Source organism: Gracilinanus agilis, chromosome 4 (assembly GCF_016433145.1).
Source record: "Gracilinanus agilis isolate LMUSP501 chromosome 4, AgileGrace, whole genome shotgun sequence".
NCBI lineage: Eukaryota > Metazoa > Chordata > Mammalia > Didelphimorphia > Didelphidae > Gracilinanus > Gracilinanus agilis.
Window position 1 is genome coordinate 407,456,835 of NC_058133.1, and position 17,445 is coordinate 407,474,279.

At 37.9% G+C, this 17,445-nt stretch overlaps 1 protein-coding gene and 1 pseudogene across 1 annotated transcript in view; both read left to right on the forward strand.

The window, feature by feature from the left end:
* Positions 1–17,445, forward strand: part of RAB32 (RAB32, member RAS oncogene family) — a 49,409-nt gene that overhangs the window by 18,272 nt on the left and 13,692 nt on the right. The gene's annotated exons all lie outside the window — the stretch shown is intronic.
* LOC123244625 lies at positions 10,290–15,633 on the forward strand (annotated as a pseudogene).

Below are 17,445 nucleotides of genomic sequence, written 5' to 3' on the forward strand. Positions count from 1 at the left end.
TTAGCCTGGAGAAGACTGGGGGGGGGTGAGAAGGGGTAATAACTATCTTCATTTATATGAGGGGTCATGTGCAGTGTTTGAACATGTTCTGTTTTGTTCCAAAGGCAGAAGCAGAAGCAGGGATTGGAATTTACAAAATGACAAATTTATTCTTGATGTTGGGAAAAATTGCCCAACAATTAGAGTTGTGGAAATAGTGGAATGATGGGTTCTTACTTGCAAATCTTCAAGCAGTGGCTAGACTACAACTTGTCAGATGTTAAATCAAATATTCCTTTTCTGTATATGTCAGAGTAGATGGCTGCTGAGGTCCCTTCCAGCTATGGCTGTATGTTTATGTGATTCCTAGGTCTTGGACACTGAAGGATCCTAGAAGTCTTCTAATACAACATATTGGATCATGTGGATGAGGAAACTAAGTCCCAGAGAGGTCAAATTATTTGTCCAGCATTGCAGAATGTCAGAGGGGGAATTTGAACCCATCTCTTCAGACTTCAGACTCAATACCTGAACCTGTCCTAAACTGAAAGTCTGTGGTGTTAACCACCATATCTGTGGGAGAAACTTAAAAATTTAATTCTAATAATGACTGTGAATTTGTTATCGGGTTTTAGGGGTGTTTTATATATGCAAATAAAACCTAAAGAATGAGCATTGGATTTATTTTATTTCTTCATATATTTTTCTTTTATTTATATTCAGATATATTCTTTATTTCTTCAGATAAACCTGCTGCTACTTCGAAAGCTCTATTTGTGAATGCTCTCTTCTGCTGAAACTCAATTGTGAACTTTTTAGGCACAACATGATAGTTTTCAGACAAAATTTCAGTAACTATTTGGTTGTAACTTTATAAGCAAATTCTAGAAACCACATCTTCCTGTACAGGGCTCTCTTGAGAGGGCTGAGAGCATTCAGATAGTGCCTCAAACCAGCATACTTTCTCATGGTCATAGAGCCCGCATCCAAGGCAGGAAGTGTAGTATACCATCTTCATGCCATATTGTCTCTGCAGCTGGCACTTAGGCAACAGAAAATCCCCATTCTTGCTTGCATTTCCTTGCTGATTTGGGAAATCTTCACTCTACTTCCAGTACCTACAGAGGAAGAATGCAATTAATTAGCTGTCTATAGCATTCCCTTACCAACACTATACCTTGCTTTCTGTTCGTTTTTTGTTGTTGTTGTTGTTGTTGGTTGTCATTAGTAAATCTAAAATTTGCTCTTTAAAATTGCTTACATAAAACAAAATAATTTGCCAGGTATCATGGATTTGGGGAAAATAGATATCAGAGAGTTCAGAGGAAACATTGTTAGCATTCTATGGAGTAAAATGTATCAGGAGAACTTTAGCCCAAGAGGCAGTTTAAATGGTCTTGTGGATAAAGCTCTAGACTCCAGTTAGGAAGAATTCAAATCTGGTGTCAGATAACATACTAACTGTGTGATCCTGGGCAAGTCACTTAACTTCTTTTCGTCTCTATTTCCTCATCTATGAAATGAGGATAATAATAACACCTGCCTCCCAGGATTGTTGTGAGGATTAAATGTAACACTATTTGTCAGTGGCTCTAAGATCAAGTTCTGTGATCAAGGGGTGGAAGGCAATCTTGACCAACTCCCTCACTTTATAAATGAATAAATGGATATTTGGGAATTAGATGACTTGCCAAAATCACACAGAGAATAAGAATGAAAAACAGGATTTAAAGCCGAGTCCTTTGACCTCAGGAGTTAGCTCTTTCCCACTATGGCATCCTGGGTTGGAAATTGTTCTTTGTATCATCAAAAGCTTGGTAGTAAAGACCATATCTAATGTACTATATTAAAGCCAGAGATTATATTTATGAAAAGTATTTGGTGCTCCCCCCCTTTTTAATGAAGTGGGAGAGATAATGGGGGTCACAATTGCTTATACTCTCATATTCCACTGATATATGAATTTGTTTCACAGAATTAATTTTTCTCTTTTTAATCTTTTAAACCAAGAGATGGTTTACTGGGAGGGAGAAGGATATATTTGAAAATAAAGGTGAGGTCACTCAATGTTGGAGGACTTTTTAGTCCTCCAGGGATCTCATTAAGGTTAGAATGCTCTCTAATGATAAAGGTGATAACTTTTCCATGCATGGCAGTCCTGTATGACTACCATCTGAGTTTTCCCATCAATCGGGCACCAAGCACTTTGTTTATATTTGTTTTATATTGCAAGGATGCAGGAGCATTCAGACTTGGCCATTAATTATCCTTTACAATCTTCCATAATCAGCCCATTTTTCCCCTTGGTCCTCTTTCTCTGACATCCTTTACACTATTCCTGCATAGTTCCTCATTTGTAATTGTTGCAGCCCACTCACATTACTCTTTTGAATGACCTCTAGGACAGGAACTAAAGATTTTCCTGCATAAGTGGAGCTATAGTTGTCATAGCCTCCTGGGATATTTTTTTAAAATCCTTTTAGATCATCCTTACATGAATCCTTTTTCAGTTTCCTTATTCTCTACAAATAACTGGTCCCAATCTTTTCTTCTCTCTTGTTGTCCTCAGCAGTAATCCATGACCCCCACATTTAACAGCAGATAATCCATCCTCTTGCATTACTACTAAAGTCATCAGCCAGTTGGGAGCTCGTTCATCTTCCCTCCCCTGTTGTTTAGAACTGCCTTTGACTTCATCTCTTCATGCCTCCCCCAGAACTCATTCCAATAATCATCTCAGCTTTCTCCACCAGTTGGTTCCTTTTCCATATGTCTATCAACATATTTAGCTGTCTTAAAAAGTCCTTTGGACTCTTTTCCTGGCCAGTTACAACCTTGTCTCATTTTTCACGCACTGGCAATTTTTCAGGGGAAGAGTTGTCCAATTGTTTTACTTCTTCCCCCTTTTTTTTTCTTTTCAAATCTTTCCTCAATGGCTCCCCCCCCCTAGATTTTGCAACAGCCAGACTAGCTGGAGAAAGTTTCTGTGGAATTCAGCCACAAGGAGCTATTTGAATTCTATAACAAGCTAGAGACCATGCAAGCACAGCTGTATTCCCTTATGTGATGTTTTTGAAGACTGGTTTTTCCACTGCACTCCTGACACCTCATTATTTTATATTGAAGATAGATTGCCAAACTGTTTTCTGAAGGACTCAATGACTTTCTTCCTGTAAAATTGTATGGCTTATCTCCTCTTATACCAGTAACAATAAACAAGGGAGATTTCTGTTGAGTGCTGAGGTGATAATTGATTTTCTCTCTTTTTGTGGGGGGCAATAGCAATTATTGACTACTTTATGAAAAACAAAAATAAAAAAAATCAAGTCATGACCTTTTCCCTCCCTCTAGACTGCATCTTCTTAATATTAGACCATAACCACTCTTTCTTTTGGGTATTCTTTTTTTCCTTGGTGAAATTATAATAATATAATAGTATTTCTCTAATAATAAAAATATAATATTATTAATACAATAATAAATTATAATAATATATTATTAAAACATAATATAATAATATAATAAATTTACAAAAGTATTTATATATGTTATCTCCTTTGATCCTCACAAAAAAAAAACAACCTGGAGGCAGGTGATTTTTTTTTTTAATTCCCATTTTGTAAATGAGGAAACTGAGAATGATCAAGGTTAAATTACTCACCTAAGGTCACCAAGCATCTGATGTAGGATTTGAACTAGGTTCTCCAGTATTGCTCCTCTTCCCTTGGCCCCCTTTTCCCATCCTTTCTGATTGTTTTATACCATCCTTTTCTTTTGGCACTGTGAATAACCTTTCACTCTCATGGCTTTATATATCACCTCTACCCAGATAACTGCCAAATCTACATGTCTTTAGCTTCTTTCTGAAACTTTCCTGTCCCTTGTCTAGGATACCCAGGAATTTGTTACTAATATTGCTTTCTCCTAATAGTGTTTCCACAATATCTTTCAAATGCATCCCCTCCCCCTTTATTCCCATTGCTGCCTGCTTAATACAGACTCTCATTACCAAAAGTCTCAACTAACTCATTAGGGTTTCCTTTTTCTACTTGGTCCCAACCTTTCTCAAACTAATCCTCTTTCTGCATAGATTTGACCATGGATGGCTGCCTATTGCCTAACAAGTACAAACTCCTTTGTCAAACTGTCAGTGCCCTCTGTAATTTAGTATCAGCTTAACTTTCTAGTTTCCTCATAAAAAAAGATTTTTGTTGTTTTTACATTTCCTATATTTTCCAGCAAACCTTTTTCTCTTTCCCCAAGAGAGCTATTTTTGATAATGAAGAATAAAAATGAGGAAGAGGAAAAAAGTTAAGTAAACTAACCAGATAGTCTGTTGTTTATATCTAGCTTTCTTTCTTTCTTTCTTTCTTTTTTTAAAATAAAACCCTTACCTTCCATCTTGGAGTCAATACTGTGTATTGGCTCCAAGGCAGAAGAGTGGTAAGGGCTAGGCAATGGGAATCAAGTGACTTGCTCAGGGTCACACAGCTAGGAAGTGTCTGAGGTCAGATCTGAACCTAGGACCTCCCCTCTCTAGACCTGGCTCTCAATCCACTGAGCCACCCAACTGTCCCCCTAGCTTTATTTATTACTTTTCATTTTTGTGTTCTGCATACTCCAATCGAACTGGATTTATTTGTTCCTCATATAAACCCTATAATATAGAGGTAACTTAATGACCCCATGCATAGAGCACTGAACTAGAATCAAGAAGACTTGAGAGTTCAAAAATGGCTTTTTTCCTTTACTAGCTGTGTGACCTTGAGGAAGTCTTATAATCCTTTTTTTTAGCCTCAGTTTACTCATCCATAAAATGGGAATAATAGCACCCTCACCCAAGGTGGTTGTAAGGATTGAGATAGCAAATTGCCTGACATATAGTAAGAGCTTAATAAATGCATGTTTCCTTTCTTTCTTCATTCCCACTATCCTATCTCCCTGGCTTTTCTCGTGTTTTTCCGTACAGTTGAAATGTTTTTCTTCTCCCAGTTTTGCTTGTTGAATTCCTCTTACCCAGCTCAAATACTGCTTCTTTCACAAAGCCTTCCCTAATTTTCCCTTTTCCCTCACCTACTTAAATTGGTCATGACTTTTCTAAGCCTCAGATTGGCTCCTTTTTTTCCAGCTATATTTTTTCTAGCCTTTTTTTACCTATAATACAACATAGTTAACTCTGTTTCACACTCCCCAGGCTAATGGACTATAAGTTCCATATAAACTATATATTTGCACACAGTGCTCAGCCCGCAATAAGTGTTTGTTATTAGCATAGACTTTTCTTCTATTGAATTGGAATCAGATAAGTAAAAATCCCATTTTGTAACCCAACTTCAGAGTGGAGATAAGTCATTTCTTTTTGAGCTTGACTCTTTGGTAATATGGGACACTTTAAAAAAAAATCTTTGTTCCTCTGCGCCTGGTGAAGAGAATATCTTTCTTTGGAATGTATTGTCCAGCTCAAGCTATTAAATTAGGAAATTATTAGTGTTCAAGAAAAGCCAAGTTTTATTCTTTTTTTCTTCCCCTTGCAAGTACCTTCCTCCAAATCTCATTATTAGATTAAAACAATCATTCTGGCGATATAGAGATGATTTGTGTAGCATGGATAACTGATTACAACTTTGTAATCATTTAAATTAAAAATTACTTAATAACTAAGGATTCTCTGAAACCTACTTAACATGCCCTACTTCTCATTTGGGTTAAATGAGTTGAAGTTAAAAGTACTTGAAAGTTTGGGCACAAGTAGGTTCCTTTTGTCACATGGCTGTTAAACATAATGAGTTCATATTCACTTAATGACAAAATGTCAAAAATCACTGGGCACTATTTCTGTCTCAGTGATCTAATCTATAAAATTCCCACTTATACTCAATGATGCTAGGGTTGTCTTGAACTAGTATCTTCTCTATGGATTTGGGTGTCCACTTGGTTCATCTTTCCTTTTAATTTTGAATGATTATAATCCTGTTAGTACATCTGTTCTGTTTCTCAGACTATAATCATGTTCAATTCAAATAGATGCAGTGTAGCTAGTCACTCCATCAGCCAGGGTTCCCAAGAGATAGTTTGCCTTTTTTGGATTTCAGTACTTTTTTTATGTCCAAGGGCCACAGGAGGTAAGAACAAGTAATAAAATCATGAGTTACCCTTTTGCTTATCCCTGTTTCTAAAGCTACTTAAGGAGAAAGAATTTTACTCTAATCAGTGGTGTTAACAAAATATTGGCAGAGCTTTGGTTTCATAGGGTGCAGTGTAAGCCATAAGAATTTGAAACACAAAGGTAGCCTTCTCCATCTTCTTGCCCCCACCTATGCATATCTCTGGTTTATTCAGATGGTATTTATTCAGCCTCCCCTCCCTAAGAAAAGAATACTGTACACTTAAAACTGTATCTTTGCAATTAAAGTTTCTTTGTGTTAGATTAGGGATCAACAAACTACTGGCCTAAAATATGGCTCACCACCTATTTTTGTATGGTTTATGAACTAAGAATGCCTTTGCTAATTTCTTCCCTAGTTTTTACAATACAGTGCATTAAATTTTATTTTAAAATGTTCACAGCTACACAGAAACAGGTGCAGGGCATATTTAGACTCTGGACTGTAGTTTGAGGATTACTATGTAAATGTGAAAAAATACTGTATTGCTATATTTTTTCCCATCAATACATAGAACTGTGGGACCCAGTTAAAAACAATGCAACCTCATTCCTTTTGTACTTGGTGGATTTACAGTGAGGATAGCATGAGGAGGCTTTTATTAACTCATACCTAAAATAACCTCCTTGACAGGTCTTCTTCCCTCTAGTCTCCCCATCCTTCTTATCCATCTTGTGCTACCATCAGGGCTAAATCATGACTTACTCTGCCACTTCTTGCTCGTTACAATAAGTTAAAATGCCTTAGTCTGGCATTCGAAGCTTCCAACAGTCTATTCTCAAGTCGCCATTCTAACCTTATATTCTTTTGCTGTTGTTGTGTCCAACTCTTCATGACTCCATTTGGGCTTTTCTTGGCAAAGACACTGGGGTAGTTTGTCATTTTCTTCTCTAGATCATTTTACGGATTTGAAAACTTAGGTAAACAGGGTTAAATGACTTGCCCAGGGTAATATGGTTAGTAAAGGCTAGATTTGAAGTCTTTTTTACTCCACCCCCTGGTCTTGTGCCATCTATCTATCTAACCTTATATTCTACTACTCATTTAAGGCACATTATGTTTGAGTGAAACCGTATTATTTACTGGTAGAGAAAACTAAACTTATTTTCATATTTTGTACCAATATTTTTTAATACAACATTCCCTTTCCATCTCACTTCCCTTTCAGAGTTAGGATAATTCTTCAGATTTCCAATAGTTCATAAAGTCCCCGAATTTTTTATAGCTAAATTTATCTTGGGAAATACTAACTTAGATGAACAACTTAGGCTCAATTTCCTCATATGTATAGATGCATGCTCAAAGTAACAGAGCCAAAGTTAGGACATGGGTTTCCTTAGAGATAATTTTACTTTTGAACAATTTTATTTCGTAGATAAATACCTATGTAATGATAGCAAGAATGTATATAGTGCTTTAAAGTTTGCAAAATGATTTACATGTTATTTTATTTATTCTTCACAATAACTCTGAGGTTTTCCATATTTTATAGATGAGAAAACTTAGACTGAGAAAAGTTATGTAACTTGCCTGGGCTCACATAGCAAGTGATTGACTGAGACAGGATTTGAATTCTGGTCATCCTGACTCCAAAGCCAGGCTGATATCCAGTGTATCATCTGGCTATCTCCTGTCTTGTTTCCATATCTCTTTACAGAATGGAGGTGGCTCCAGGTTCATCAAGGCTATGACATCAGAACATAAACTCTGGCAGGTCTTACCAAGCTGAAAAGGATAAGAGTAAGAGTAGTCATGATGTCATGTTTGAGGCTCAAGTTTGGAGAGAACTGTAGTCAGATGTGTTTATAAGTGACTCATTTTATGGATCTTCGCAGCTCTGAGAACATCTATCAAGAAGTCCTGTAACTCAGTGTGCCTCAGTTTCCTCATCTGTAAAATGATCTAGAGGAGAAAATGATAAACAACTCCAGTATCTTTGCCAAAAAACGTCAAAATAGGGTCACAAAGAGTCAGATGCAATTGAAAATGTCTGGAAAGCAATAATCTGTTATGATAGCTAACATTCATACAGGATTATTTTGGTTACATGCATTTTCAGTCAATCAGTATTTATGGAGCACTTACTATTTGCTAGGCCCTGTTGATACTAAGAGAGGCAAAAGATAGTCCCTGACAGACCTCAAGGAATTTACAGTTTAATCAGAGAGACCACAAGCAAACAAACAAATATGTATAAATAAACTATATACAAGATAAATAGGAAATGACTAAGAGAGGGAAAGGTAATAGAATTAAGAAAAGTGGGGAAGATTTCTTGGAAAAGGTCAGGTTTTAGTTGAAACTTCAAAGAGGTCAGAAAAGTCAGTTGTTGGAATGGGAGAGAGAAGATTCCAGACTTCGAGGACAATAGATGAAAATCCCAGGAGCTGAGAGAAGAAGGGTATTGTTTGTGGAACAGCAAAGAGTCCAGGAAGTTAGATGTAAGAAGGCTAGAAGGTAGGAGGAGGGTGTGGAATGAAGGGCTTCAAATGCCATTTTGTATTTGATATTGCGTGCAAAAAAAGACATTGGAGTTTATTATGTAGGAGTATAACATGGTGGGACTTGTGCAAATCATTTTGATGGCTGAAAGGAGTTTGGATTAGAGGAAAGATCTGAGGCAAGTATAGTCCAAGCGTGAGATAAAGAGGGCCTGCACCAGAGCAGTGACAGTGGCAGAGGGAAGATGAGACCATTTTCGAGAGATAGTACAAAGGTGAAATCAGCAGACCTTGCCAATAGCCTGGATATGGCAGGTGGAAGATATTGAGGGTGATGATGCCATCTACAGTAATAGAGAAGGTAGAAGGAGAATTGGGTTTAGAGGGAAAGATAATGAGTTTCATTTTGCACAGACTGAATTTAACATGTCAAATGGATATCCAGTTCAAGATGTATGGAAAGGCAGTTGGAGATGTGAGATTGGAGGTCAGCAGAGAGGTTAGAGCAAGAAATATTTTTGAAAATCATGAGCATGGTAATTAAGTCCGTGAGAGCAGATGAGATCAGCAAGTGAAGTAGTCTATAGAGAGAAAAGAAGAAGGCCCAGGATAGAACCATGAGGGGACACTCTCAGCTAGAGCAGTTCTTTTCCTGGATTCTCACAAATTTTGTCAGAGTAAGTAGTATAAGTGTCTTACAGAAGAAGTAGCACAGGGCCAAAATGGTTAAATGGTTTGACCATGCCACCTAAATAGTAAAAGATAGAGCAGGCTAGTCCTCAAGCCAACCTTCTCGTCTCTGCCCTTGTATCCTTTATGATGCTGTATTGTTCTGCCTCATCTGCAAGAAACTTAATAATATGAAGAGTTCTATTAAGTGTTCTTAGCAATAGCTAAATGAGGCTTACTGAACGTGCCCAAATATAATTGTTTCTAGCAAACTGTCTCACTCTCATTTTGAAATTTGGATCATTCTTAGGCAGCAACAAATGATTCAAGTGGCAAAACCTGAAGCAATGAACAATAGTTATGGCCAATGGGGTAAAGGTCTCTGGCTGCCATGATTGCGGGGAGGCTTTGGGAATGATGCTAGATTTGAGCTGGGTCTTAGAAGATTGGTAGTTTTTGATTGGAAAGGGGTAGTTAGGCATTCCTAGAGGGAAGACCAGAAGAGAAACAATACATGGGACTCAGAAGTGTCTGGAAGGTATGTGTGGGCCAAAGCTAACAAATGACTAGACCTGTGAAATAAAAACCAAAGGCTCTTTTGAGTAATGAAAAAGTAGATATGGATCAGGATTCAAAGACCCTTTTTCCTCTAGGCAAAAGGGAGCTATCCAAGACTTTAAGGAGGAGACTGATTGTATTGAAAGAGTTTTGGAGAGATTAATCTCTATGGTATATATAAGCAGGAAGAGACTGAGGTGACTTAGGAAGCCACTGAAAAATATATCCAGATATAAAGATGGGGGAACAGAATAGCAGCAATAGAAAGGAGTGGGTGAAAGTCATTGTTAAGAGAAACCTAGTGGATCAAGAAGATAGAGAACATTAGAAGATGTAGCTTCTTTCTTCTCCACCCTCTCCTTCCTCCTTCTCCTTCCTCATCTCCTTCTCCCCTCCTCCCTCACTCAGGAGCCCTCTTCCCCCCTTCTTCCAAACACCTACCTCTCCCCACTCAACTCCTCCCCTTCCCCTTCATACCATGCCCAGCATGATGGAGAAAGGGTCTGAGTTCTTGGGGAAGAACTGTACAGTCAATGGCAGCACCAAGAGCCTGACTAGCAGCGGTGGCAGTGCTTCGTCCACCAATGGCTAGCTCCACTACTCGGAGCTTGAGAGCAGCTGCAGCAGAAACAACAAGCATGATGCTGGGATGAGAGTTAGCCCCAGATACCAAGCTCAGATCCCTGAATTTGATCCTGGTGCTATAAAGTACACAGATAAAGACAGTGGGGAGAATGCTCCCCTGATCTCCATATCATAGCATTCCAGATGCCAAATTGGATTAATATATTGCAATTACAAAAGAGAAACATGGCTGCAATGTTGAATAGGCACTTGCATGTTATTCTGGCCTAAACATAACATTGAGAAGTCTCTTGCTGATTTCCCTAATTTCATTCCCTTCCCTGATGAGTGGGCTATGGAAGATAAAGTCCTCCTTAAATAAGCCTTTAGTTTTCATGGCAAGAATTTCCATAGGGTTCAGCAAATGCTTCCAGATAAGACTATTTATTGCAAGTCTTGTAAAATTACCATTCCTGGGGAAAAAAAAAAAACCAAACCAGTCTCGTATAAGTTTGATGTATCACCAGGCTCAAAAATTAGCCAACAGACATAATCAGGGTGACAGTGATGATGATGTGGAAGAAGCACACCCGATAATGGGAATGATAGTGATTATGATCCCAAAAAAGAAATCAAAAAAGAAGGTAATGCTGAACAGCCTGTCCAAACTAGCAAGACTGGACTGGGTAGGAGAGAGTATCAGAGTTTATAACACTGTCATCATTCTCAGCCTTCTAAGTGCTGTTCACCCAAGGTCATGTATCTGACTCAAGAAGATGCGGTCCCCGTTTCTTGTAGTCCCAATGCAGCCAACACCATTCTTAGACAATTGGATGTGGAGTTAATCTCCCTGAAACATCAGGTTCAAAATGCTAAGCAAGTAAACAATCCACTTACACAGAAAATGGAAGCGGGAATTGAAGAATCCAAAACTCCTGAGTCAAATCAGAAAATTAATGCCCTTCGGACCACAGAGGAGCAGCTTCTAACAGTGTAAGGGGTCCACAAATATGATAAAGATTTTCAAGCTATTGCAGATGTAACTGGCAACAAAACTGTTGGCCAAGTGAAGAACTTCTTTGTAAACTATAAGCGTCCTTTTAACTTAGAGGAGGTATTGCAGGAGTGGGAAGCAGAACAAAGAACCCAGGCTTTTAATAGTGATGCTTCTACCTTAGGGGAGGAGACAAAAAAGTACTTTTAATGGGCCCTCAGGAAAGAGCACTGATGAAGAGGAGGCGGCACAGACATTTGAGCTACCCAGTCTCTGGGTCCATGACCTCCTGCCCCAGCTTCCACTCCAACTTCAGCAGCTCCGGTTGGCACTCTGAACCAGCTTCTATCACTGCTTTGTCCAATAGTTCCTGCTGCCCAAGCTCTCCATCAGCAGCCTCCACCTCTCCAGTGGCAGAGCCAGTTCGTTCAACATCAGCCTTCTCCACCTCTCATTCACTCTGCTAATTCCATGCCTCCCCATCTAAACCCAAGATCAGTGTTGTCAACAGCTGAGGCTGAAAGTAGCTTAATAACTTTATTAAATTAAAGTAATAGGAGTAGTAAAGAGAGGGAAAGATAGGAGAAAGGTAGTTACTTAACTTCCTAATCTATTGGCCCCGATGATGGCCCACAATCCAGCCAGAAGACCTCAAGAGGCTCCTGAGTCCTTCCTTATAAGCTGTTTTCTCTACTCACTTAACACTCACACAATCACATCTCAGGAACCAACCATGGTTTCTTAATTTGCCTGGCCCACCCAGGGGGGCAGTGCCTATGGAATCCATTTCCTCTCATTGGTTCTTTGGTTCTTTAACTTCCTTTCTCTGAGGGCTTATTTATACCTGAATTTACTCAGTGGTATTTGGTCTCCATTACAGATTAGAATTCAGACAGACTCATTCTTCAATGCATTAAAGAAACGAAGTTGGACAGAGTTGCAATAACTTCTAATCCTGTCAGTATGCCAGTGTTTGTCTCACTGTTGAAAAAGAGAGGAAGGGGCAAACCTTTCTATATATTCAAGCTGAAAGTTTCAAAGTAAAGCTGCAAGTCAATACTTGTTGCAGTGGAACAACATAAATGAACATCTACAAAATTTTTCAGAACATCAGACTAAAATATTACACAACATAAAGTCTCCAATTTGCCCTCTTTTCCATGAATATTTGTTCAAGGAAGTTTCCCACAAAAGGGGAGTAAAAAGATTGCATTCTGTGCACCAAAGTTGTTTGATTTTTTACTACATTTTACTGAAACTCCTTATATTTCGACCTCTTTATATTCAAAGTTCATAGTACAAATATATGTCTATTTAGGAACTGTGAAAAACTCCATAGACTTTGAAATTTAAAAAAAAATTACAAGATGTAAAGTGAATAATTTTGATTATATTAAATTAAAAGAGGTTTTGTACAAACAAAATCAATGTAACCAAGTTTAGAAGGGGAACAGCAAACTGGGGAAAACAATTTATATCAAAAATCTCTGACAAAGGTTTCATTTCTCAAATATAGAGAGAAGTGAGTCAAATTTATAAGAACATGTCATTCCTCGATTGACAATTCAAAGAATATGAACAAGCAGTTTCAGATGAAGAAATCAAAGCTATCAATAATCATATGGAAAATGTTCTATATCATCCTTGATTAGAGAAATGCAAATTAAAATAACACTGAGGTACCACTTCATACCTATCAGACTGACGAATATGACAGCAAAGGAAATTGATAAGTGTTGGAGGGGATGTGGCAAAATCGGAACACTAATGCATTGTTAATGGAGTTGTGAACTGATCCAACCATTCTAGAGGGCAATTTGGAATGATGCCCAAAGGGCTGTACAACCATGCATACCCCTTGATCCAGTTATAACACTACTAGATCAGTATCCCAAAGAGATTTTTTTAAGTGGGAAGGACTTATGCAAAAATATTTATAGAATCTCTTTTTGTGGTGGAAAAAAATTGGAAACTGAGGGGATGTTCCTCAGTTGAGAAATGGCTGAACACATCGTGATATATGATGTTGATGGAATACTATTATGATATAAGAAATGATAAACAAAATGATTTTGGAAAGTACTGTAAAGAAAGACCTATGTGAACTGATGGAGAGTAAAATAAGGAGAACCAGGAGAACCCTGTACCCTGTTTCACTAATATTATCCAAGGATCAATTGTGAAATTCCGAAGGACAATTTTGCTCCCTACCTCCAGAGAAAGAACCTTTGGAGTTGGAATGCAGATCAAAGCATATTGTTTTTCACATTAGTTTACTTATGGTTTTATTTTATATGAGTATTCTCTTACAACAATGGCCAATATAGAATATTTTTGCGTGATAATACATGTAGGATCCAGATCAATTTGCTTACTATCTCCTGGAGAGTGTAGGGAGAGGAGAGAGGGAAGCAATTCAGATCTTATAATTTTGAAAAATATATAATTGTTATTTCATGTAATTGGGAAAATAAATTTTTTTAAAAGAGAGAAAGAACTGGTGATTAGAGATGATAAAAAGAGGTAAGATGAATCAGATTTCAAGTCAGAACTTTAGTCATGGACAGTAATAATATGGGTATCCTTCGGTCATAAGACTGGCCCTTCTGCTATGTCCCCTCTCTCCTGGGTACATCTGCAGCCTCTTCCCACATCATATTTTTACCATACTTCCATGAAAGTGCCATCTTATCTCCCTCCTCTGCATCTCCTTTCCTTCTTCTTGAACAGACTCATCAATCTGGGCACAGAATCAGCAACACTATCCATCCTTTTGCATCATTCTGTTGCACTCTGACTTGACCCTTTCTCTCTTTATTTGTTGTCTCTTCTTCATAGGATGAAGGTAGCCAGAAGACAAGAACTGTCTCTTTTATGCCTGTATCCCAAACACTTTCTTTTCATTGTTGGAGAGTTCTGCTTTGGGAGGGTAAGAGGCAGTTAATTTTGAGCTAAAGAGGCCTTTGGAGCTAAGGTTCATAGACATGGAGAGATTTGGAAGTTGCCCACAGAACAGTTGATGCCGTGAAAGTAGATTTGTTAGTCATGACCCTGTGCTGTTCATGTGGCATCCAAACAAGTTTTATTTGGCAGTGGCCTGTAACCTAGGCAGAAGCTCTAAGTTTACAAAAATAGGGTTGGTAATTAAAGTCCGAAATAGAAAATTTAGGGATTTCCTGCTGTGGATAGCATTTGGTTCCTTGGCCTGCCTTTAGCTGTGGAACATTCTTGGGTACAATTTATATCATCTCCCTCTCCACCTGCTAGTTCTCCATTTTAGGCAGGCAGTTTCTTCTTCTATGACCTTGGAAAAATCACTTCTGGGCCTCAATCTACTTATCTGTGAAATGAAGACTTTAGATTAGATCTAACTCCATAATGTGTGGTCCTCTGAGAGATGGAAGGTGTTGTTTGTGAAACAGCAAGGAGTTGCATCTAATTCGGTAGTATTGGGTGAAAATAATAGTACTTTGACTTAAAAAACTAGTCATCCTACTTCTGAAAATGCATAATGAAGTGTCTTTGTGACAAGATACTAATTTTTTGAACCAGTAACATTGGCCTCCTTCCTGTTCCTCACATAAGATACTCCATCCCTTTACTCCAGGCATTTTCACTGGCTACTCCCCATGCATGGAATGTCCATTCCTTCCTAATCTCTGCCTTTGGCATCCCTGACTTTCTTCAGGTCCCAGCTAAAATCTCACCTTCTACCTCCAGAAAACCTTTCCCAATTCCCTTAATTCAAGAGCTTCCCCCTTGTGATTATTTCCTTTTTATCCTTCTTATAGTTTGTTTGTTCATAGGGATTTGCACTTTGCCTCTGCATTAGACTGAACTCCTTGAGAGAGGAACTGTCTTTATTTTTCTTTGTATCTTCAATACTTAGCTTATTGCCTGGCACATAGTAGGTACTTAATAAATATTTTTGACTTGATAATCTAAATTTAGTATAGATGTCTTTTTCCTCCCTTTTTTTGTCTTCCCCCCTTTAAGTGATAGTCTTTTTTTTTTTATAAAGTAGAAAAGAATAGATGCATTCCTTGTCACTTAAGAAAAGTCCATCTTTCTTGTGCTATAAGCTCCCTACCTTTGGGAAGAAACAATTTGTCCATTGAGTTGGAAGTAGGTCTAAAAGTTCTTGATTCCAGGCTCTAGATCCCTGGGTCTGTTCAAGTGCCTTCTATTTCCAGGTGGTGTGGTAGATATATTCCTGGGCCCTGGTTCAGATTCAGCTTCAAACATACTAACTGGGGGACCCTAGACAAGTCACTTTAATCTCTGCTTGCTTCAGTTTCTCTCTCTGTAAAATGAGGATCATAATATCATTTACTTCCAAGGATTGTTGTGAGGATGAAATAAGAAAATCCATGAAGTACTTAGCATAGTACCTAACATATAGTAAGCAGTATATAAATGTTAGCTATAATTACCTTTTTTTTTAAAGGCTCAAGAGCTCCTGGGCCTGCTCAAGTACATTGTTTTGTTAGGTGGTGCAGTGGATAGAATGCTGGACCTAGAGTAAGAAAGACTTGAATTCAAATGTGTCTTCAGATACTTAGTAGCAGTGTGGCCCTGGAAAAGTCACTGAACCCCTATCTGCCTCAGTTTCCTCAACTGCAAATTAGGAATAATAATAGCACCTACCTTACAGAGTTGTTATGAGAATGAAGTGAGGTAATATTTGTAAAGCACTTAGCATGGTGCCTAGCACATAGTAGGCTCAGTATTCATATTTATTTCTTCCCTTCCTTCCCCCTAATTTGATCTTTACAACTCTGTGAATTAGGTACTATAATTTATCCCCATTTTTATAGATCCTCAGGCTTAGCTAGATGAAGTGACTCTCCTATGATTATATCACGCAGCTTTTGAGAATATGAAGCAGAATCCAGATTCTGGTCTTTTGACTCAAGTCCAGTGCTCTATATTTTTTGTATTTTAAGTGGATTACCACAGAAAACAAATGATTAGCATCTATAATTCATGGGGGAAATTGCTTTACTTTAAACATAATTGACATTAAAAGATTACTTTTTGCCAGTTGACCCTACCATTGTCTTCCCAACAAGCCATTAGTTATCAACTCTGTTCACTGTGTAGCCCTAAACTTTTAACTCCTCTGGCAAGTTAAAAAGTACGATGTGCACTTAAAACACCAAAAATGCTTTTTCAGTAGACGTTCTAAATTCTGTTTGTGTAAATGCAATCTTGGATTTGATTGAAATAGGGTTGTGGAGATTGGCCAGGATTTGAATCCCACTCCCGGAAACAATATCCTCCCTTTTCTCCCTTGCCCCCAAATTCCCCCAGTTTGGCTCATCTTAGCCCCCCTCCCATCTTTTACCTAATGCTGCTCTCAGCTAAAGATCTGTTTAATTCAGTGGCATTTATTGCACTAGAGCTATTTTATGTCAGAATACAGGGACAGGCAAAATATAGTTCATGCTTTAAAAGTTTCTAATCTAATTTGGGAATAAGGAATTCATATACCAATAACTGTTCTCAAGGAGACCAAAGCTTAGAAGATAGGTCCAAACAAAGTGCTAAAAATTTTGAGAGGAGAAAACTCTGATTCCTGATAGTATTCTATAAAATAAATTAAATTAATAAAATTATTTAATGTTTAAGATATCAACATTATTAAGGAGATGATTAATTAATTTTTAAACATTTAAAAGATATATTTAATTAGATGGGATCTTAACTGGGCCTTAAAGCCAGGAAGGGACTTCATCAGACCTAGATTAGTGATATTCTGAGTATTAATGGTCTGTTCTAGCTATACGGAATGACTTGAGCAAAGACTATGAGATATCAGGATGAGACTGAGGATGGAAAGCAGTCCAGGTTCAAGAGAATACAGAATGCATTAAGTGGGATAGCTTTGGTCAAGGCTGTATTTGGCTGAATCTGGTTTCTGGAGGTCCAGAATTAGGAGTTTACTCTTTATTCTGTTGGAAAGAACCCTCTTTCCCCATTATGTCGCTTTGTTTTATGTCATCAATCAGTAACCTACTAGCAGCCTCACAATTTAATTTTAACTATTACAATTCATTGGGCAATATCAATGGTT